This window comes from Lycium ferocissimum, chromosome 9, assembly GCF_029784015.1.
Source record: "Lycium ferocissimum isolate CSIRO_LF1 chromosome 9, AGI_CSIRO_Lferr_CH_V1, whole genome shotgun sequence".
NCBI classification, from domain to species: Eukaryota; Viridiplantae; Streptophyta; class Magnoliopsida; order Solanales; family Solanaceae; genus Lycium; species Lycium ferocissimum.
The window spans coordinates 26,569,848-26,592,953 of NC_081350.1; the positions used below are offsets into that span (position 1 = coordinate 26,569,848).

The 23,106-nt window shown below is 37.3% G+C and overlaps 1 pseudogene; it reads left to right on the plus strand.

The window, feature by feature from the left end:
* Positions 1–19,340: 19,340 nt before the first annotated feature.
* On the plus strand, positions 19,341–20,015 carry LOC132069352 (ubiquinol oxidase 2, mitochondrial-like; annotated as a pseudogene).
* The last annotated feature ends 3,091 nt before the right edge of the window (positions 20,016–23,106 follow it).

The following is a 23,106-nucleotide window of genomic DNA, read 5'->3' on the forward strand; positions in this document are numbered from 1 at the left end:
AATAGTTGGTTCATTCATGTCATTCCATATACCATCCACACCATTGGAAATGAAATCTCAAACCCAGGTTACCCCACCATGATCGGGTTTTTTAGATTGAGGAAATCCAAAAAACACACAAGGCCCAGGCCACACGTCCCCCAAAGATGGAGATAAAAATATGACAAATCTGAAAATGTAGACAAACTATAAAAAAGGGGAAAAACGGGAGGATAAAAAATACCAATATAAGGCTTGCCATCTGTTGTTTAAACCCCAACATCTGTTTCAGAACCACTATCAAAAAACAAAGTACCCCTTTTTCAGATTTTAATCCCAGGATCAAGCATCCAGATTGCTTTGAAACCTGATTGATGAAGTTCTTCCACAAGGGACTTTGGATCTGGAAAATGCTCCTGACGACATGTCCATAATTTTTTATAGGATGTGTCAACTTTGACATAGGTAAACACGAAACAATCACCTTACTTATCATAACTAGTTAAAAATGATAAAGAGGTGACAAAATCTAATGCCAATGAAGCATAATCTGTTTAAGAGTGGATACAAAAGCAAGCATTTGCATAGATCAAACACCGTCTAAAAATATTTTTGATAAAGATGCTTTAAAATTCATAAAGTACGTATAATTTTGAATATTAATGTTGCAAAAAGAAGTGCAAAGAATGAAGAAGGGGAGAGAAGACCCAACTGAAAAACCTTCCCAATAAGAAATACTAAAAAATGTTTACTTTCCAGGGGAGATGAAATTTTTAGATAATTTTGATAAATAGATATTCTAAACCCTTTCTCTCTCTCTCTCTCTCTCTCTCTCTTTTAAAAAAACCCAACGGTCTTCTTCCCACCCCCCCACACCCCTGGGTCACCCCCACCCCCCCCCCCAACCCGGGCCCAGAAACCCTCCAGGTAAGTTGTCTCTCTCCTAGGGTTTGTGACAGCCCTATACCCACCCCCACCCCTCTTCTTCTCCTATCTTCTTTCTCTTCCCCTTTTTCCCCTTTCCCTTCTTTTGGTGTTCCCTGCCCCTTTCCGACAGTTTTTGATTTTTCCCCGGGTGAACAGTGATTCCGGCGTGAACAGTACTTCCGGCGTAGGTTCTGTCTAACTGGAGTTGGTACCTCTGGCTGCCTTTTTTTTATTTTTTTATTTTTAATTCTCTGTCTTTTATCCTTACAGCTAATTTACATTCTTGCATTACTTATATCGTCCTTGTCGTAGTAGTTGAATTTTCATCTAGATTATTTTCTAACTTGTGTTTTAATATTGATTCTTCCTGTTTGAGTGGGGTTTTATTTGCTTTATCGGCTTTGGTAGACAGGGGGGACCAGGGGCATGTTCTCGGGGGAAGTAGGGTTAAAGGGGGAGGGGTTAAGGGGGGTCTCTAGTCCGGGGGAAAGGGCCTTTTGGGGAAAATTTTGGGGCTCTTTTCGGGGGAAATCCATCGAACTAATTAAGATTCTTAAGAAGAGGAGGGTTAAAGATAAAGGGGCCGGGGACCTGGGCCGTGGATCCGGGGGCTGCCCCGGGACGTTTGTTACGGTTGGGGGTATCGGGGAAAGGGAAACCGGGTAGGGATTTTGTAGATAACGACAAAGACCAAAGGGGGGTTGGGGCTCGGGCCCAAGGGGATTTTTGATTGCCCCGGGCGCGGGGGATTTATTTTGCACAAAGGGACGCGGGGGGCCCGGGTTCGGGGAGGGGGGAAAAGACGCGGGAGGAGGACGAGAGACGGGCAGAACCGCCCACCGAGAACTATTCATCCGGGGAAAATTTGGGCCCCATTTTAAACCCCCGGGATAATTTTTGGCATGAGGTTGTGATTTCGGGGACAAAAAAAAGGAGGGGGAGTTGCAACCCTTGGGTTTCGCAAAAGCCTGGGGGGGGGTAGCCAATTCGAGTTTCCCCGAAAAAGACTTCAACCTTTCTAATTCGGTCCAACCCCGATAGACTTTTTTCTCCCCTTTGAGTGGGCGAAAAGGTCTTTGAAAGACCTGCGGTGATTTTCCCAGCGGAACCCCCCGACCCAAAAAAAGCTTCGGGGGAGGATTTGGAAATCAAGACCAGAAAAAGGGGTTTTTGGCCGGGGTGACCAAAAACCGGGGCCTGGAGGACCAGACGGGGGCCCGGGGGACGGGGGAAAAACAGGACCGGCCGGGAGGGAAGGCGGGGGGGCGACCAACAGTGGGAAAAAGACGGCCCGATTAGGGGGGGCCAGGGAAAAAGGTCTTGGGCCCGGGGGGGCCCGGGGGGCCACCATGGGCCCCGGGGGGAAAAAGGGGGTTTTTATAAGGGGCCGGCGGAGATACGAAGGGGTAAACAAAACAAGGGCGGATTTTGGGGGGAAGCCAACAATGGAAAAAAGAAAGGCATGGGGGAAAGGGAAAAAAAGGTTACGGGGCCGGCCGGCCCCAACACCTATGCAAAACCGAGGAAAAAGGGGGGGATGAAAATTGTACCGATAGCCGGGCGAGGGGGAGTAGGCGACGACAGATCAAAAAAAAGGCCCCTCAAGGACGAGGAGGGGAGAAATGCGGGGGACGCTCTCATTAGACCCAGACGGGGGTATTTCCACAAACTTCAACACGGGGGGACTTTTGTCGGGGGGATTTGGAAAAATTTAAGGGGCCCTGATTTTGGATATTGTAGAGTATAAAGGTCGGAAAAATTGCGGGGTGTTTCGAGGGAAAAAGCGACCGGCCCGGGATTCCCGGGGAAATTTTAAGACCGGGAGCAGGGAGGCGGGGGGTTGACTCGTTATTTAATGTCATCTTTAAGCATGGATGCCCCAAGAATGGGGGCAAACAATGATTCCATTTCAAGCAACAAATGAATTCAAAGCTCAAAAAAACTATAACGTCGCTAAGCCACACTATGAAAGACGGGGAAAAAGGGGGAGAAAAGGGGGGGGAAAGGGGTGTCTATCTCGAGAACCGGGGCCCCATTCAAGCCGGGGCGCCAACTAACGGCTATTCATTTTAGGGGAACCGGGGGAGCAAAAAAGGGAGAAAAGGGGGGGACCCGCACATGGGATTCATCGACCATAAAAGGATACGACAAAGTGCCGGGGAGGTTCTACGGAGAGTCGGGGGGCTGGGGGTTGGGACCCTGGCTTCCAAGGGGGATCAAGGGAAGTACATGGGCCCAAGATCGTGGGACTAGGGAAAAAGATTCCCCAGCACTTTCCACAAGGGGTTTTTGGGCACCAAGGGTCGCCCGGGCCCCTTTTATTTTCCCGGGGGAGGGTCGACGCGGGAAACCCAAATAGGTGCCCCGGAAAGTTATTTTTGGATGACATAGTCCCGATTACCAGTCTCGCAAGAGTTAACGCTGCCCCCGGTTCGGGGGACAAATTTTCCCGGGGTCTAAAGGGGTTTGTTGGTAGACCCAAAACAAATACTGGGGGCAAGTTCGGATATTCGACGAGGCGGAAGTCAAAAGGAAACTCCCCCCAAGGGCATTCAAGGGTAGTTTCAAGTATCTGGGGCTATTATACAAAAAGGGAAGGGGTCAAAGATGACGCCACACACCGATTCCAAAAGGGGAGGCACCGAGGCTTCCTCCGGGGCGTCGGGGAAAAAGGGGGGCCACCAAAAATTTCAAGTTCTACAAAGGGGCGGTTGGGGCCAACTTGCGGTTTTATGAGGTGTCCCGAAATCTCAAATTTTAAACGAAAGGGCGTAAACCAGAAGCCGGGGGGTGGGCGGCGGGGGACACTTGGGGCGACAGGGTTAGGGAAAGGTCATCCGAGAAGGGGGACAGGGTTAAAACGGGCTCCGAGACAGGCCGGGAAAAACCGCGGGAAAACAAGACGGGGAAGAAGGGGGGAGACGGTTTGGGCCGGGGGGCGGAGAGACGCAAAGCCCCCAAAAACGGGGGGGCCAAAGGCCCGGGTAGCAACCCCCCTTTTGGGGGTCGCAGGGGGCCGGGCTTAACTTGGGGGGAGGGAAGACAGAAAACGGGATTTTCCGCTTTCCGAGGGAAAGACCCCAGATAGGAGGTATCGAGGCCTCGTAGGTAAAAGCTGGGGTAGTCGCGTTTATCCTTTCTTGCGGTGGTTTTGTTATCTGTAGTTTCTTGTCTCTTGATTCTGCGGTATACGTTGGTTTATAATGGCTTATTTACTTTCATTGTTTTCATTTTCATAATTGCTTTGATTTGTTTGCCCGTATCCGACCTTTCATATGCCTTTTCGAGCCGAGGGTCTTCCTGAAACGACCTCTCTACCAAGGTGGGGTAAGGTCTGCGTACACACTTTCTCCCCTACCTCACCCCGCGGGGAATTCACTGGGTATGTTGTTGTTGTTGTTGTCGTCGTCGTCTGATAAATAGATCATTGACTTGGACTAACTGGCTGTAGAATCAACGATATCAGGATAAAATAGAACGCTCATGCCTTTTCAAAAGTAAAACATCGAAAACCGTTCATGTAGTCTATGTCCATCCATATGACATCACAAGGAATCTTCTTCTCCCGAAAGGTCCCCAATCTGTAATGGTTAACAAGACACAATGAAACATAAGATCAGAAGGCCATATGCATACCTATCAGACCTACTAAAATGAGGCCAAAAAGCAATTTTTTTGTAAGTGGAGGACAAGAACAGACAAATGAAACCAAGCTTTGAAATAAGGACAAAATTAAAGCTTGTATGGGGTCCCTAGCTTAGTAATAATAAAATCTTAGATTCTCCCCTATGACCCCAACCCCACCCCACCCCCAACCCCAGTACACAGACAAAAAAATCAAACCACATTAATGGAAGGGAAAAAGAAGAGGATAAGAAAATTAGCAATCGGTGCCAAAGGAAGAGGGACGAAAGCAAGAAAAGAAGAAGGTAAAGTGTATCAAGGTAGCCAGGGTAAAGTGAGAAAGTAAATAAAAATGCAAAACAAGCACCATAAGGAGACTAAAAGACTATTTCACATAAAGAAATGACCATACCTCTTGAACACGAGCATCAGGCACATAGCTCCATCGGCATTGGTGATAACCCAAGGACCACTTTGGAGGCATAAACACAGTTCCTGAGTCCAAATTACTGTAACTGTTTACTTCAACAAAGTAAGTACCAAAAATAGGAAAGTGAAAATTCTGTGCTGGATGGGAGGAGGAATAGAAAAAAGATATTCAAATTAGAAGAGTCTTTATTTTGAGCTTAATTATCCACAAGAATGAAGCAACAGCCTTAAAAGAACTTCTCATGATATGAGATGCACCAAAAAACATTTAAAAAAATGCAGTGAGTTACTATCTAAAGAAAATGAGACATTCTGAGGTATGGAGAAAGCAGCAACAGAATGAAAATATAGGTTTACTACAAGCTCATTACATAAGATGCATCAGAAACCATGTGAATAACTCTGTCAAACAGAATTCAATTGCTTTATAATTATCTTAGACTGAGACCCGCGAGTTGGACTTTCTATACTTAGTTATGAAGTCCAAATGAAAGTCATAAGAGCCAAAGTGAAAGATACCTCTCCTGGCCACTACTTTCTATTCAGAAATAAAAAATCTTTTTAAAGAGGATCTTACATATCACTAACAAAACGAAGCATAATAGTGTAGGAACTTACCGATTGCATGAGAGAGAGACACGAGCACATCAGTTGGTGAAGGAAATGGGCCAAATGTAATAACAGAATAGGATTGTCGACTGATAAAATTTATACTGGATTCTTGTCGCAAGTCCATCTGCTCAAATGACAACAATCATTCAGTGACACATCAATTGTAGCTCAGTAAAGATTATGTGAGTAGATACAAATACATACAAACACAGAAAGACAGACACAAAACATTTGTAAGTGCTTGAATCGGTGTAGGAAGTAGAGTAGCTATACCTCACAGCGATGTTGTGTATCCGCCAGAACTCCAAGTGTCTCTCCACTGGGAAGAACAGCAAGCACCCATGGGTGTGATTGATACATGGAGGTGGTTCCAGGACCAAAACCCCATGCAGGAGTATTCCATGTCAAAATCTGAAAATAACAAAATTAAATTTGCAGGTGTTTTAACTCCACGGTCTTTCAACTCTGTTAACCACTTTCATCTTCTGATTTTCTCTTGGAAGGTCAACTTTCTTCATAGGTCTTTCTTCTTCTTATTTTCTGGTCTTCATAGGTCTTTCTTATTATGCTTTATTCCCATCAGTAAAGGGACCAACCCCATATATTTGGTTCTTTAATTTGGCAAAGCACTAAATGATCACAAATAAATGCACTTATTTGATTTATGTTTTATCAACCGTTCCAAAATCAACAGTACTGACCAGTTATTAGCAAGCTGTCCACTGCTGATTGTTCACAGCTTGGGCTCTTTCCAGAAGTTCATTTAATTATGTGTTGTAGACTGCAGAGCTTGAACTTCTTTTCGAATTAGTTCAAGGACTGTGTTAAAAACGAGTGAAGATCTTCCAAGATGTGCAGTATGTATGGTCTTCCGTTACATATGATCCGATAGTCTTGGTCAAAATACAACTTTCAATTTTCAACACCATAGTCCCTAATGTACATAGCAACTTCGTCTGTATGAGCTTGCTCACATTGCCCTTGTCAAACCCAGATAAAGGAGGACTGTGGTAGGCTAGCTGCTAGCTGCTTGCAGCCAATGTATACTAGCCAATTCACGACAAATCCTCACAATCATGGTCAATGAGGATTCATATAGCGGACCTCAACTTGTTAGGTACTGAGGCCTAGTTGTTGCTGTTGCATAGTCCCTAATGTACATGTTAAGGAGCGGAGCTACTCTTAGCTTCCGCAGTGAAAGGCTAAAGATTCAAAAAACAGTTTTTTATTGATATGTCGTGAGATCAGACTGGCAGTGTCATCTAAGTTTCATCTTGGAAGTAGTTTTTGACTGGTCTTTATGTTTAGGATAGTTTGTTCTCTATAAGTATAATTGCTTGTAAATCCTTATTCTCATAGCCTATATATAATTCATAAAATATGGAGGAAAGAGAATTAGATAAGGTAGAAGAGCATATAGATTATATCTTGTTCAACAAAATTGTATTTGAAACTCACCCTTTTCCCCGTTCTTTCAAGCTGACCACTGACCTCCCCAGTTCCATAGAATGAGGTACCTGGTGGAAGCTTAATTGAAGTTGAATAATCTTCATCAGTGACATAGTCAAAACTTTATTAACATAAAGAGGAGGTGCAGTGAACCACCAGGGTCTGAAAGTGTTACCTCAATATTAACAATTTGTTGTCCCATGATACATTCAAAAGTAGGAATATATGATGGAACTTTATGAATGGACATTATCGGTGTCTCCCTAACTTTTGGATCAACAAAGGAAAAACTGGGAAATGCTGCATTTCTATCATCTGTAGAGCAATCAAAACGAAAGACTCCTTCCTCCAAAATAGGTTCGAAAATCATGTTCCCGGTTCTGGCATCTGATGTTGCAGTTCTACCATCAATTCCAGCCATCTTTGAGGCAACAAAAAATGCACCAGTAAACCTCTTATTAATAGTCTTCTCTCTGCATGCCAAAAAGAATAGAATCAGCACTTGTCGGAAAACATGACTTTCAGTAGATGATCAACACCAATACAATGAAATATGCAATACTTGTGACAGGAGAACATATTTATCAAGCGAAATTTCACCCCAATCATCAACTCAAGAACTAAATTCGAATACTGGAGTAAGGAAAATATACATCTAATTACCAGACTCAACAACTCAATTGGAACACCGGAACCAATGAAATTCAGGAAAATTCTGCACCCAAGGTTGTGGCCTAGTGGTCAATTATGCGGGTAGAAAATCATAAGGTCTCAGGTTCAATTTCCAGCGGAGGCAAATAACACTAGGTGGTTTCTTCTCATCTGTCTAAGCCTTGGTGGATAAAGTCGCATGGTACCTGTCTTTGGTGGAGGTAGCAGGTACCCGTGGAATTAGTCGAGGTGCACTCAAGTTGGCGCGGATGCCACGGTCATAAAAAAAGATTCTACCACTTTGATCAACCCCAACAGTGAAGCACAGGAACTCAAAGATGGTTTTCTCAAATTACTAGGGACTAAAGTACCCAACTGTCTAAGAAATGCATTCTAAAGATAGTCAATCAAGAAAAAATTCAGCCCTACTAACAAAGTGAAGTGAATTCAAAATTCAAGTATGACTACACAAACACTTAAAGACCAACCCTGATCAAAATTTAACCAAAATGGGTCAAAAAAGATTTAAACTTTAGAGCAAAATTAACCTGATTAAACAATGAAAGCAAGCTGTACTTGCAGAACTAAGCAGGCTAATACAACGTTAGTATGAGTAAGCCACCTCTAGTGGACACTGGTGAAAAAGTGTGTATGATCAGAAATAATGTGTGAATTATTGACAGATGATGTGATGTATATAAAAACAGAACTTATTCCTATTACTGAGTTTGAGAAAGTGGAAGGCTGTGAGTACATTTTTGGACACGTGGTGGCAGTTTTTTGTCCATTTGTGAAGGCACTTTTTCAGCCATCGGTAAAATACGTCCATTCTATCTTTTAGCCTAAACCTGTCAACCGGTTGACCCGGGACCAATTACGGTTCCGGTTAGCAAACTGGCCGGTTACCGGTTTTCGAACCGTTCCAGGCTGACGGTTACCAGTTAACCGGTACGGTTAGCTGGTCAATTTGACTTTAACAGGCCCGGTTTCAGTACCCTTCTACCAAACCGGTAACTGGTTAGCCCAAAAATTGTTTTTTTTTTTTCATTTTTTTTGCTTAGTTACGTATTTTACACATAAATTAACACTATAATTTGTTAGTTTGTGTGTGTGTATATATATATATATATATCCAGAGGTTATAAGTATTAAGAAACTCAAGATTGTATATTTTTAACTTAAGTGTATATATATATATATATATATATATATATATATATTTACTAACAACTTAAGTATGTATTATAAAATTTATATATTGTTTTTTTTTCTAAGTATATAACTTTCTATTTTATAACTATGTATATTATAAGTATGTTTTAAGTATATTGTAGGTATATATGTTTAAGTTATATGTATTACTTAAATTTTATACATATTACTTCAGTACCGGGCATAGAATCATAGCCATGTAATTTAACACTTAATATCCAAAGATGAAATGAAAGCCGCCTATATGGAGGAATTTAAGAAACATTTAATAAAAAAATTATATATTTTTAATAGACCAAATTGAGACTATTATATATATAGAGACTCAATTAATTTATATATCCCAAGTCTATTAACTCTTGTCCGTGTGTGTATCCGTGTATATATATATAATTTGTGTGTGTGTGTCCTATTGAGACAAGGTATATTTGTGTGGGGTATTACCATTTACGGAGTTTATATCCGGGGATAGAAAATTCAATAAAGAAATACATATTGGCAATTCCTTCAAAGAACGTAGTATTAGTTTCCAAATCTATAATTTTTGGATAAACTTCAACCCATTAACTTTATATTTTATAACTTAAGTATATGTATATTACAAGTATGTTCTAAGTATATTGTAGGTATATATGTTTAAGTTATATGTATTACTTAAATTTTATATTTACTAATAACTCATGAGTATTATAAAATTCAAGATTGTATATTTATAAATATTTATAGTTATAAATTTCTATTTTTTAATTTAAGTAGGTGTATATTATAAGTATATTCTAAGTATATTGTAGGTATTTTCTTAACTTAATATAAGTAAGAATATGAACACAAGTAAATAGAAGAAAACTCAATGAGCCATAATTTTTATTCATTAATAGATAACATTTATTTGTAAGTTGTAATTGTTTTTAACTTGCAAATAATACATGAGTTGCAACTAAGTATTACAAGAATAAAATTACATTGTAAGCGCCATTTCGCTAATTTCATCTACATTATATTCATCCATTGGGGATATCTTCCATGTCTTCAAATTGGTCTCATTCACTTGCTATTAAAAGTTTAATCTCTTCCTCTTCGCCTTGCCTCGCCTCTAGCCTTTGGTTGCGCCGCTCCGATCGAATCCAATCGCGAATGCAAACTCGTACTTGCAAGCTAAATCCGGATAAGGAGTATCTATGGTCTCCAATTTGTTGTCTTCCTTGGCTAAATGCACTTTTCGAGGCCACGGTTGAATTTGAACATTAAGGATATCCCGAGCCATTCTAGCAAGTACGGGATAATTCACCTTGAATTTCTTCCACAATCCTAAGACATCCACTTCGGGCACTATCATTTTCACCAATGGCTGCGACAAATATAAGTGAGGTTCATCAAAGTTTGCAGTAGTTTGAGTAGAAGAAGAAGACATTCTCCGAAAAACACCTAAACCCGACATGCTTTTTTCTTTATTTTGAGAAGTAAAAGTACTAGGTGGTGGATAAATGGGAGTAGCACTTTCTTCCAACTTAGAATAATATTCAAAAACTTTTTTAAGCTCAATTTCTATGGCTCTCTCGGCCTCAAATAAAGATGGTTGCTCGGTGGTAATTTCTAAATATTCATAAATTTGTCTAACCAACTGAATGGTATAAGAAGTTTTAAGACAAGGATTTAAAATAGAACCCAATATGAATAAAGTTGGGATGAAAAATAATACTTCTTTAATTTTTCCCTCATAGAATGAATAGCCGCTTGATAACCCGGTTTTGCCTTATACTCAAATAAAACTCTAGTTATTTCGGCCAAGTAGGCTAAAATTCTGGTAACCGCGGAATAAAATTGTCTAGAAAGAGCAAGAGTAGCATTATAAAAATGCTCTAAAAGCTCTTTACATCCCAAAACATCTTCCCAATCGCTATCAAATAACCACTCCGTAACCTCTTTATTGTGATTGTTGTGAGTATTTTGTATGGCAACCCTATATTCATATGCTTATTGCAACATAATGTAAGTGTAGTTCCACCTAGTATCAACTTCAACTTGAATTTTCCTAGGTCTAAGACCAAGACCCTCACATTGATTATCAAAATCTCTCATTTTAGCCTTACTTGAATTACAAAAAAGAAAAGCAACCGCATCTCTAATATTTTGAATAGGATCATCAAATAAGGAAAGACCATCTTTAACAATCAAGTTTAAAATGTGACAACTACATCTTACATGAAAAATATCCGCTAGTGGAGGTTTTAATTCCTTTTTTAATAAGGCCAACCGCGTTTGTGTCGTTAGTAGCGTTATCTAAAGCAATACAAAGCGTTTTTTTGTAAATTTGAAAAAATTTCATAATAGGTGTTATTCCGTTCGCTAAAAATTTACCGTCGTGAAGACCCTTCCCTTCATCATATAAATAAGCTATAATTCTTTTTTGCATGACCCAATTATCATCTATCCAATGACATGTAATAGCAAAAAATTCTAACTTATTAACACTAAGACCAATATCGGCGATAAGGGAAACATCACAATTTAAAGAATTAAGTACATGGCGCAAATAAAATCTATAATTTTTTTTATATAAATCAATAATATCCGCTCTACAGGTACTTCTAGGAATACCCTCAAACATCGAATTATAACTACGTTAAATATAAGTAACAAAACCCGGCCCCGAAGGAAAGGAAAATGGTAAACAATCATAAGCTACCATTTTAGCTATCTCTACACGATCTTTCTTTTTGTTGTAACTAAAAAAATTTCCAGTATGTGGGTCTATTGTTCGTTGAGTACCCCTACAGAACTCGTTACCTCTACCCAAACATCCTTATGTTGACCCAATAAATGAGTCCTTAGTGAACCCGTTCCCCCATCCTTATTGTTCCTACACTTGAATTGAAATGTTTTTCGACATATATTACATGTGACTATTTCTTTCTCCCTATCTTTAGTCATAAATTTCCAAACTTTAGAGGTTGGCGTACGAATTTTTGTCGATTTTTGTTGTGTTTGTGATTGTTGTGCTTGTTGTGTATCTCCTATCGGATTTTCCGGTTATGGTTGTGTTTTGTCATTAATGTCATCATCATCAACAACTTCATTATAGCTTGGGCCAAATCAGTGTTCTAATGCTTCATGATCTAAAAGTGGATTATTTTGATTAATGTCAACTTGATAATACATATTCGCTTCCGTTTCTGGCACAAATGTTTCCTCTATATTTCCCCTCTTCTAACTCTCTTAGACATAATTCTTAGCAACATAATTAAATCGCAAGAAAATAAATTGCGAAAATTAAAAATATAGTTGGAACGAAGGTATCAAATTGCCGAAATAAATTCCGCTAAAACAAATGTTGAATTGAAGGCGGCTAGACTTGCAAATTCACCAACTCCACCAACACTTTATTTTTGTATAATTGTAAAATATAAAATAGCTAATAATTGAGAATTTGAGAGAACTTGTAATTTTAAGGTTGCTAATAATTGAGAGAATTTGAGATTTGAGAAGAGAAAATTGGTGTGGATGAAAATAAAATGGAGAGGGATTTATATAGGAGTGGGAAAGGGGTTAAAGTGTTAAAAATAAAAGTTTGGGGGGTTGGGGGGTGGAGGGGGGCCAAAAATCCCAATTTTGGCCGTTGCCAACGGCCATATCATCAATTTGGACCGTTGGGCAACGGCCCAATAACGGCTATAATGTACAGAAATTAAAAAAACAAACAAAAAAAATAAATTAAAATTACCGGTTAACCGGTCGGCCAACCGGCCGGTGCCGGTTAACGGTTAGTCATTTTTGAAACCGTAACCGGCCCGGTATACTACGGTTTCCGCAACTGTTAAATCGGTATACGGCGCCGGTTTCGGTGCCGGTTTCGATTACCGATTTTAACCAGCCCGGTAGCTAGGCTTATTTTAGCCCATCTAGTGAAGTTCTAGTCCTGATACCCGATTTTTTTGGCTCCCATCCGGTATCCAGTAACGTATTTGAGTCCGACTAAATTCAAATCGCGCATTGCAGGACTCATTTCTAGGGTCGGCGCTCCGAAAAATAAAATTCATTCTCAATTTAAGGAGCTCGAACCCGAAATCTTTGATTAAAAATGGAAAGATCCCAAACATCCTACCACAACCCATGTTGGTTATATCAGTTTCTGTTTCATTTGATCTGTGAAGAATTTTATGGTGGGTGAACAAATTATACGTAGTTATAATTTTAGAATTGTAACATAAGATTAAATAATGATGAGATAATTTAATTGATGTACTTTTTATTTGTGTATGGTTGATTTATTGAATTAAAAATGAGCTATATGGTGTTAGGGTTTTGCCCTGATTTTCTTACCATATTTGAGTTTTACTTTTCTCTTGAAGGAAAGTCAAAGTATAACCATAATTGCTTTACTTTTCCTGAAGGAAAAATATAATTCTCTTTCATATTTGGCTAGTCCTTTTCTTGGAGGAAAATGTTTGGACCTCTATAAATTGAAGAATCCCTCTCATACAACAGAATACAAAAGCATCCACAATGTAGTCGTTTAGAGAGTTTTGTTTAGGGGGAGATTATTCTCTCAATAATTTTCATCATTCTTTTATATTAGTTTTTGATTTGATATGTAAGCCAGTTGGCTAAACCATATTAATATATTATGCTTCTTTTTTAGTATAGTTTTCTTTGTCATCTGATTTATCGCCGTTAAGGTTTGCAATTGTAAGCTTCCGCATGACGCCCTGATTATTTCGATATTAACATATGGAATATAATATAAAATGTATGTATATGGTTTAAATTAGATAAACTTGAAGAAACTTTTACCTTCGATTTTAATCTTGATTTTTTAAAAAGAAACTAGGAGAGAAGTTTTGGAGAAGATCAAATGTGTCACTTTATTATTATTATTTTCGAAATTAATAATTCCCCGAGTTATTATATTATATTTTATTAATTTCTACTATATAAAAACCTGAGAAAACTGAATTAAAGGTATTATTCAATTGTTGAAATTAGAAATGGTGATAACTTTGACCAGCCAAGGTCTTCCACTTAAAATTTTGATTAAGTTTAATGGGGTATGAAATATAATTTTTAAAACTTGTTAAACTTTTGCAAAATACAAAAACCCCATGACCCCACTTCTTTGAACTGTCTCATCAGTTCTTCATCGACCCACAGGCACAGCTCCTCTTCTCTTCTCTCTCTTGTTTCGCCATTGTTGAACGATTTTTGTTGCTGCTGCTGCTCAAAGTCTTCTACATTGTCTCGTCCTTCTCTCTCGCTGTTGCTTCTACAACTTCTCAGGTTTTGTTCTTTCTATTTCACTACTGTCAAGCAGTGGCTTAAAAAATCAGTGCAATCAAGCACTGAAACTGTTAATTTTGGAAGAAGAAGAAGAAGAAGTAGTAGTAGTTTATTTTGTTGTCTCATGCTTAAGAAACCCTTATTTGGTGTATTTGTTAAACTTGTTGTGTTTGTGTGTTTGTAAATAGCGTATGTAGTGTGAAATTTAGGTTTTTGCTATTGTTCTTGTCTCCTTCTAGGATTAAGGAAAAATGGGCTTGCACTTCTATAGATTTTTTCCAACAGCTGAGGAAGCTGTTGCAGCAACTTCAGCACTTGTTTGACTAAAGCAAATAGTTCTTTGAGGTTGAATGCTTAAAAAATCTTTTTTTGATGTATTTGTTTAACTTGTTATGATTGTGTGTTGGTACCTAGCGTACATTGGTAGTGAAATAGATGTTTTTGTTATTGTTGTTGTTCTTGTTGTACTCGTATGGTTTAGGAAAAAGGGCCTTGTTGTTGTTGTTGTCGTCGTCATCTTCGTATAGTTTCAATGAGCTTTTGGTGGCTTTGTAGCTAACAATCACTATTTTCCCATTGAATTTCCCACTGCAAAATATTCAGTGGCTATTGTTGACACCCAATTTTGGCTCATCGTGTTTGAAATTAACATCTCAGTGATCCCAATCGTTAAATAGGACAAAATACAACTTTTTACACGTTTTTTAATTTTAACACAATTTATTGATAATTATTCATATTTATGCAAATATTAGAATTTTTATCAATTTATTATCATTTAAATTAATTTCGATAATCTTTACTTTTTCACAGTCATCTGCACATACACGGCGCAACACCGCAATTTTATTTCAGTAAATAATTAAGTTTTTTTAATTTCTTTACAACACAGTATATTTTTTAAATTACAATCACATATTTATTTACATATTTTAATTGCATATCAATACTTACATTTCTTATTTGTATTTAGTTATAATTTAATACAGTCCGTCAGTACAAAAAATCGGAAGAATTCATCGCAAATACAATTAATTCTAACATTTTTGGTTAAATTATTTGTGATATCAAATCACATCCTAATTCTTACTCCCAAGAAAAAGAGAAACATATTCCTTTAATTTTGACTTTTTTCAAAGCCACTTTTGCACATATCTTTTTTACTTTACCTAACCTTCCTTTTCAAACTTCTCTGACACTCTTTTTCTAACTTTGAAGACTTTTCTTCTAACTTTTTTTCCTCTTACGTAACTTTGAAGACTTTGCTGATCTTTCTTTTTAAACTCTTAAAAAAAAAAAAAAAAAACGAAGAAAGAAGATTTTCTCACTTTACGTATTATATCGTATACCCTCATTCATCAATCATATCACCAATTAATTCTTTTAACTAATGTTAGTAGTCGTTTAATTATACATTTGTACTTCCCTGTAAATAATTTTTCTTATATTTTATTTATTTTGTCATTAAAGTCTTTCATTTAACTACTTATTCTTTTTCTTAGATCCATTTTTCATTCTTAAATGTATATAGAGCTAAAAAGTATAGTTATATTTCTTTTTGGGGTGCAGACCGGTGATTATTTAATTACTTGTTCACTGTTGCCACATTTCGCTAGGGTTTTAATTTAGTTGCTTAGCACACTTAAGTAAATAATTAGGTGATTTGCCTCAATATTTAGGTTTTAGAATTACTCTCATAATTAATTGATTAGGTGTACATACTTAGCTAATTAAATTAGTTAACTCACTTTAAGTTGCAGAATAATTTCATGTTCATTCCCTATACCTTTTCACTTTTCACATACTCAAGCTATTAAGTTGCAAATAACTTTTTAAATTAATTCTTTATATCACATATGTTTTAAATCCTTTTTTTTTTTCCATTCAAAAGCAAATCGTTCATTGTAAAGTAAATACCTTTATATTATATTCATTTAAAGCTAAAATTGCAAGTCACTGTAATCGTGCACTTTATTTGCTTGTAAATAATCATGTAATACCTATTTTTATACATATGCAAATCCTTATAGTGCCTTTTGCTATATAAACATTCATGTTAGTTATTCTTTAGTCTAAATTCTATTAATATTTTTGTAAATAATAATCAAGCCGTTTTACACATCCTAAATACAATTAAAATTGGTCAGTAGAACCACATTTGTGGATTCTGAAGGATGCTTAAGACCTTCCCTTCGGAATAATTTGAACCCTTACCTAGAATCTCACTTGTTTTTGCAAACTATTTCTTAGTTACATACATTAATAACCTACAGGTACCTTAGTATACCTTAAATGCTAGGTGGCGACTCTGTACATAATTAATCCTTTTAGAGCTCCATAAGTTATACTTTTTTAGCCTTGGTAAAAATCGGGTGTGTGACTATTCCCACTGAATGTTGGTGGGAAAACCCTTAACAATAGGAGTAGTGTTTTCACACGGAACAATTAGGAAGTGGTGTTTCAATGGGAACATGTTTACCACCATGCGTTTTTTCAGTGAGTTGGTTCAGGGGAAATGAGGTGAAAAAAATTATGTTTTATAGCACAAATTTCCCACTTAATGCCAGTGGGAGCAAGCCTCTAATTCTATTAGTGAGTGAATGGGTCTTTGCCGCCAATAAAAGTTATCTATTCTTCCATATAATTTTGAATCAAATCAATTTTTCATTTTGTATTTGGTGAAAAAGAATTTACTATTTCATTTTCATAACTATTTTGATTTGTGGCACTTGAGCCGAGGGTCTTTTGGAAACAACCTCTCTACCTCCACGAGGGTAGGTAGTGCGCTCTCTACTCTCTAGGGCCGTATTGTGAGAATATACTAGGTATGTTGTTGTTGTATTTGGTGAAGAATATTAATGATGATGATATAGTAAGTAAGGTTCAGTTGTACTTCTATACATGCTAAATTTTTGAAACAAAACATACGTAGTTTCTTAAGGTAACATTTTGTTTTCGTTTTTATTAAGCATTTCATCATGTTAAAATGTTTATCACGTCATATAGCCTCTCTCTCCTCCAATTAGTGGAGTTTTACTTCCCATATTTTGACTAAGTACTAAATATTACTACTAAATATTACTTCTTTTTGCAAGTGATAAAGAAAATTGAGGATTGGGCAATATGATCGGAAAGCCTTTAAATTAGTATCTTGGTGATATGGCCTACGCTAAAAGTGACAATTCAAATTCAAATGCCCTTAGACATTAGATTTTGTACTTTTACTTTTTGTCTTAATTTTTAGCATATTTTGGAACTTCTATTAAACCTTCTATATGTGAGCTCCTCGCCATTTGATATGACCAAAAATAATTCCTCCATTCTACTTAGGAAAAGGGTCAAAAATATCCCTCTACTTTGGAAAAAGGATTAAAAATATCCTCCGAACTTATTTTGGGTCAAAAATACCCCTCTCATCCTTAAAGTTTTCAAATATACCCTGTCGTGGAAATTATCTCCCAAAATAACCCGAAATTATTTTTTAAACTCGCTCCATCATTTAAACCCGCCCAACTAAATAATAACATAAGATCCCTTATTCCCCCCCAATTCCCTCAAACTTCAAACCTACATATGGGGGGAATAAGGCGATCTTATGAGTTATTATTTAGTTAGGTCGGGTTTAATTGATGGAGCAGGTTTAAAAAATGATTTCGTGTTATTTTGGGGATAATTTCCATCAAGTGAGGCATATCTGAAAACTTTAAGGATGAAAGGGATATTTTTGGCCGAAATAAGTTTGAAGGATATTTTTTAACCCCTTTTTCAAAGTAGAGGGGTATTTTTGACCCTTTTCCCTTCTACTTATCCAGCAGTGGCAGGTTGTTTTAACAATTTGTCTAAAACTCATATTCACCCTTTTCACATCCAAATAGACTTGTTATTGTAATAAAAGAAGGTACTTTATATTCTCTCATGATAATAGTATTATAAATTATTTAAGAAGACAGATAATAGAAAATTTGATTTCTTTAAGTGGTTTCTATTTAGAACAATCATCAAGTTTAAGCCTTTTCCATTCTAGCTACGTTTATTAATTTTCGTTTTGTTTTCTTACACAAATCTCAAGCAATCATTAGGGATTTTTTCAATTCTTGAGTTACTAACAAAGGGAGATTACTAAGCTGTCAGACCTACTTAAATTGGTGATCTAGCTATAATTAAGCTACATGGATCGATTTTGATGCTTCTTAAAAATATTACTTGTGACTTGTGTATTAGCATTGTCTCAATTAATTAATATACTAATTTGTTATATTTGATTTGAATGGTTATGATAAAAAAGTTGTGTCCAACAATGAATTTGGCAGCAAAATTTGCATTTCTTACGAATCATTAACATCCAACTGCCCAACTAACTCAGGGTGGCCGTGTTGGAGATATTAACTAGATAAACTACATGGCCATTCTAGAGTCAATATGACAATTTTAGCCCAATTTCTTTTTTTTTTTTTAATTGTCTAGTTTAGCTCATTTTACCTGTTTTAACAATTTTTCTTGTACCATGTAGCCCTCATTAATCTGCTTCTTCCCCTCCAAATTAGAGTAGACAACTAATTTTTTTCTAATTAAAGATGAGGTTTAACAGAATCATGCTTTTGGAAGTCCTTATTATGGTCCTAAGTCCTAACAATAAAAAAAAAAAATGATTTCTTCATGTGTGAATTCTCTTTCTAGTTTGGATCTTGGAATATGTCAATATTTGTCGAATAAATTTAGTTAGAGCTCTTTCGAAAAGATTTTATGCCAGTTCCCATAATTTTGGAATGTGGTCTTATAAGTCTTCGATCCAAAATACTGGAATTATTTAAAATTACAATGATCAGCTTGAAAATTGTGCATCGATTTATTCTTTAAAAATAGAATATTCACGTTTGGATACATTTTAAAAAATCCAATATATACCATTTATTATAGTTAAAAAAAAAGAAAATCTAAAAAGCGTTTGAAAAGATTGTTATTTAGGAATAGCAATTTGACTCCGAAGTGTTGATCGTGTTATTCTTTTTAGCGTGGAGTAATAACAATATTAATAGTAGTTGCTGATGTTGTTAAAATCATCTTTTATTCCCTGCCTTATAGATCAATTTTCAAGAATAATTTTCTTTTATGCTATCAATATAATAAAAAGCAAGAGAATTACCAAGAAACATCAGAGCTGATTAATTTTTGTGGTACAGAGGAGATATGGTTGTAGAGCAAAGATGCTGGAAACTGTTGCCGCAGTGCCTGGAATGGTGGGAGGTATGTTGTTGCACTGCAAGTCACTGAGACGATTCGAACAGAGTGGTGGATGGATCAAAGCACTGCTCGAAGAAGCTGAAATTGAGAGGATGCATGTCATGACTTTCATGGAAGTTGCTAAGCCAAAGTGGTACGAGCGAGCCCTGGTCTTCACAGTGCAAGGTGTCTTCTTCAACGCCTACTTTGCGACTTACCTTCTTTCCCCAAAGTTGGCTCATCGTATTGTGGGGTACTTGGAAGAAGAGGCTATCCATTCCTACACTGAGTTCCTCAAGGAATTGGACAAGGGTACCATTGAGAACGTCCCCGCTCCTGCTATTGCCATTGATTACTGGCGCCTGCCTAAAGACTACACTCTCCGTGATGTTGGTTGTTAGGGCTGATGAGGCTCATCATCGTGATGTCAACCACTTTGCATCCGTAAGAATTCATATAGTTGATCTTAACTCGCTTGGAATTGAGATACTGTTTTAGTGATTGATGTTTGTTTCTGAAGTGTTGGTTAACTAATTTATGTGGTTATGATTGCAGGACATTCATTATCAAAGACAACAGCTGAAGGACTCTCCAGAACCACTTGGGTATCACTAAGCCACTAATAACACCAAGAGAGATAACAAGATAAATGTCACTATGTTCTGTTTTGGAATGGTAATAGAGATATGTAGTAGGTACTACTAATCTTGAATGTTGATGTACATATTTGTTTTGTGGGTTTTGGTTGGTTCTTTACTACTGCCTTCATGAATCTCTGAGATAGAGGTAGAGTACAATGAGCTCTGTTTGATTGGAGCATATGCATTCTTGATGAAATATATCATGGTTTGTTTCCTAGACCAAACGGTTTCTTTTCCATTTTTTTTTTTTTTTGGCTCGTTGAATTTTACCAGCAGAAATTAGACTAATCTGATCTCCCTTCGTACATGTTTAATTTGAATGATATACTAGGTTGTATATTCATGAGAGTTTACTTGTATAAATTAAAGAAAAAGGCTCAAACATGCTATTGAACTTAGCGAAATGGCTGTTATGCCATTTGTTAATAGTTGTACATAAAAGTAATAGCCTTTTTTGATGTCTTAATACCAGATATGCCACATGCATTACACACACACACACAAAAAAAAAAAAAAAAAAAAAAAAACCTTAACACGACCCTTTTTATTTTAACCCAGGTTTGCCACCCAAATTAACCCAACCCTCCTTTTATTTTAACTCGATTCTTTTACCCTTTTTAGGAGTTGGGTAAAGATAATTGCCGTTGTAGAGTTTACGCTAATCCATTAATAGTGGCCCAGATTATTTGGCTGATGAAGTGCATTTTTTTGCACGGATTGCCCTTCGTTTGGGGTGGTCTTTAAATTTTGCCCTCAAATTTGTGGTCTTTAAATTTTGCCCTTCATATTTGTGGTCTTTAAATTTTGCGCTTTGCTTGGAAAGATGAGCGAATACGCTGAAGTTCGGGTTGAACCCCCGCTCGGGCATAAAATAAAAAAATAATTTCGCAAGGCGGCGGGGAGTGTATCTGGGATCCGGCATGCAATCTTTTAAAAAAGTTAAGACTATGCGGATCGGCATAACTAAAAATACGCCCTCGAGACAAAATGCCGGAGAGGCGTACAAAATTTTAAACTTTGCCTTATAAGGCAAACTTTTTTTTTTTTGGTTGAAAGTCTATTTTATTCCATCCAAAAAACTTTTACGAAAGACAAAGTTAAAGCCGACCTTCAAGCTGTACATGGTAAAATTCCTACTCGCTAACTTGTATAAGTCAAACTAGGAGCAACTATTACATTAAAAAAAAAATGAGTTTTCAATCAACTACACTTAGCTAGGGATAGCAATTCATAACGAAGAGCTCTCTGCCATTTGAAGTTGTTCTGCCTTGGATGTGAATATGTTGTGCAATCTCTCTCGCAAAGTCTATCGGGAAGAAAGCTGAGTATTTTGAAATACGAGTAGGTTCCTTTCTCAAACCAATGCCACTAGCATACCAAAAATGCAAGCAAGTAATGGAGCGTGCACGATTTGTGTCTAGCAATGTGTGAGATCCATTTGATTTCATTTTTGCATTTCCCTATTCTTCTAGTGTACCCCGGCCATACCAACAATCCGTACCACGGTCCTTTTGTGATGGAGCATTCAAAATAAAGATGGGAAAATGTTTCTTGGAGTGCACTTGCACTACGAAGATCGATCGAGTGGCACTTAATGCCAAATTTACTCAAGTCTATCAACAATTGCTAACTACTTTGTATTGCCAGGCAAAGTGTGAATTTGTATACGGGATGGACATTTGGTTGCGGCATAATACTTTTCCATGTAACTTTGGTTTATATGCTTGAAAAAATACATATATATGCTTCGAGGGCAAAGTTTGCCCATAAGGCATAAGTATGCCCCCGTCGGCATAAGTTTAGTAAATCCTTAACAAGTTTATGCGATGGGGGCATAACAAAAGAAACTTTTATGCCGGACCCGGCATAAGCTTTGTGAAGGAATTATCAAAGTTATGCGGACGCATACTTATGCCAAATCTGCCATAAGGCGTGAGTATGCGGTCGGCATAAAATTTGTAATTCCTTAACAAAAGTATGCCGGGTCCGGCATAACTTTATGTAATTATAAAGGGGTTTTCAAGTTGGTCCAAAGTCACGAGTTTGACTACACGTCAAGAGGTTGTCCATCTCAATGTCGTTCAGCGAGATGAACCTTTCTATAACGACATCTTGAAGGTGAATCAATCCCATAAATTCCGTCAAAGGAGATGTTGCATTGACTTCTCATTGAAAAACATCAAACCGTATTTACTACTGGGATCACGGCAATATGTTCTACCCTTGATGAGAAGACCCGAGGAAAGACGATGGTATGAAAGATTATAACATTCAACAAAGAGATACGGGAAAGATACATGGTGACTAACCAAGCAAAAGCAAAGATTGTGTTCCTGCAAAGTTATGATCAAAGTTATGCCGGTGGGGAGCATATTTTTAATGGGCAAACTTTATCCGGACAGAAAGCATAACTTTGTGAAGGAATTATCAAAGTTATGCGGACCGTATACTTATGCCAAGTGCCATACACAAGGCATAAGTATGCCGGGTCCGGTATTAACTTTGATAATTCCTTAACAAAAATATGCCGGGTTCGGCATAGCGAAATTTAAACTTGCCTTGCGAATTTTTTTTAAAAAATTTTGACTACGCGTGGGTTCGAACACCTTGAACCTATGGGTGTTAGGCGAGGCAATTTTAAAGATTTCAAATATGAGGGGCAAAATTTAAAGACCACCCCAAAAGAAGGAAGTGAAGCACAAAAACTGGGCCTATGACATAAAAGAGCAGGAGAATAAGATGGATCTTTTCTTATTGAAGATTTGAGGCCAATAAGCTAAGCCCCCACCCAAATCTTTGCCTTGGAGTGCCCTTCAATGGTCTTTATATTTTGCCCCTCATTTATGCCTTCTTTAATTTTTGCCCCGCCGCCCGTTTAATGAAAGTTTTTTGACGAAATTACCCTTACCCCATTAAAACCCTTTCTATTTCGTCATTTGGTCTTTTCTTTTCTTTTTTTGCTTCTTCGTTCCTCCCGTTTGTCCGTCTTATCCGTTCCAAAATTTAGGTACGAATTTGGATCTTTTGCTCGTTTCAATATTTGTTTTTATGTTAAATTGTTGTTTGTTGAATTGATATCTTTGTCTTC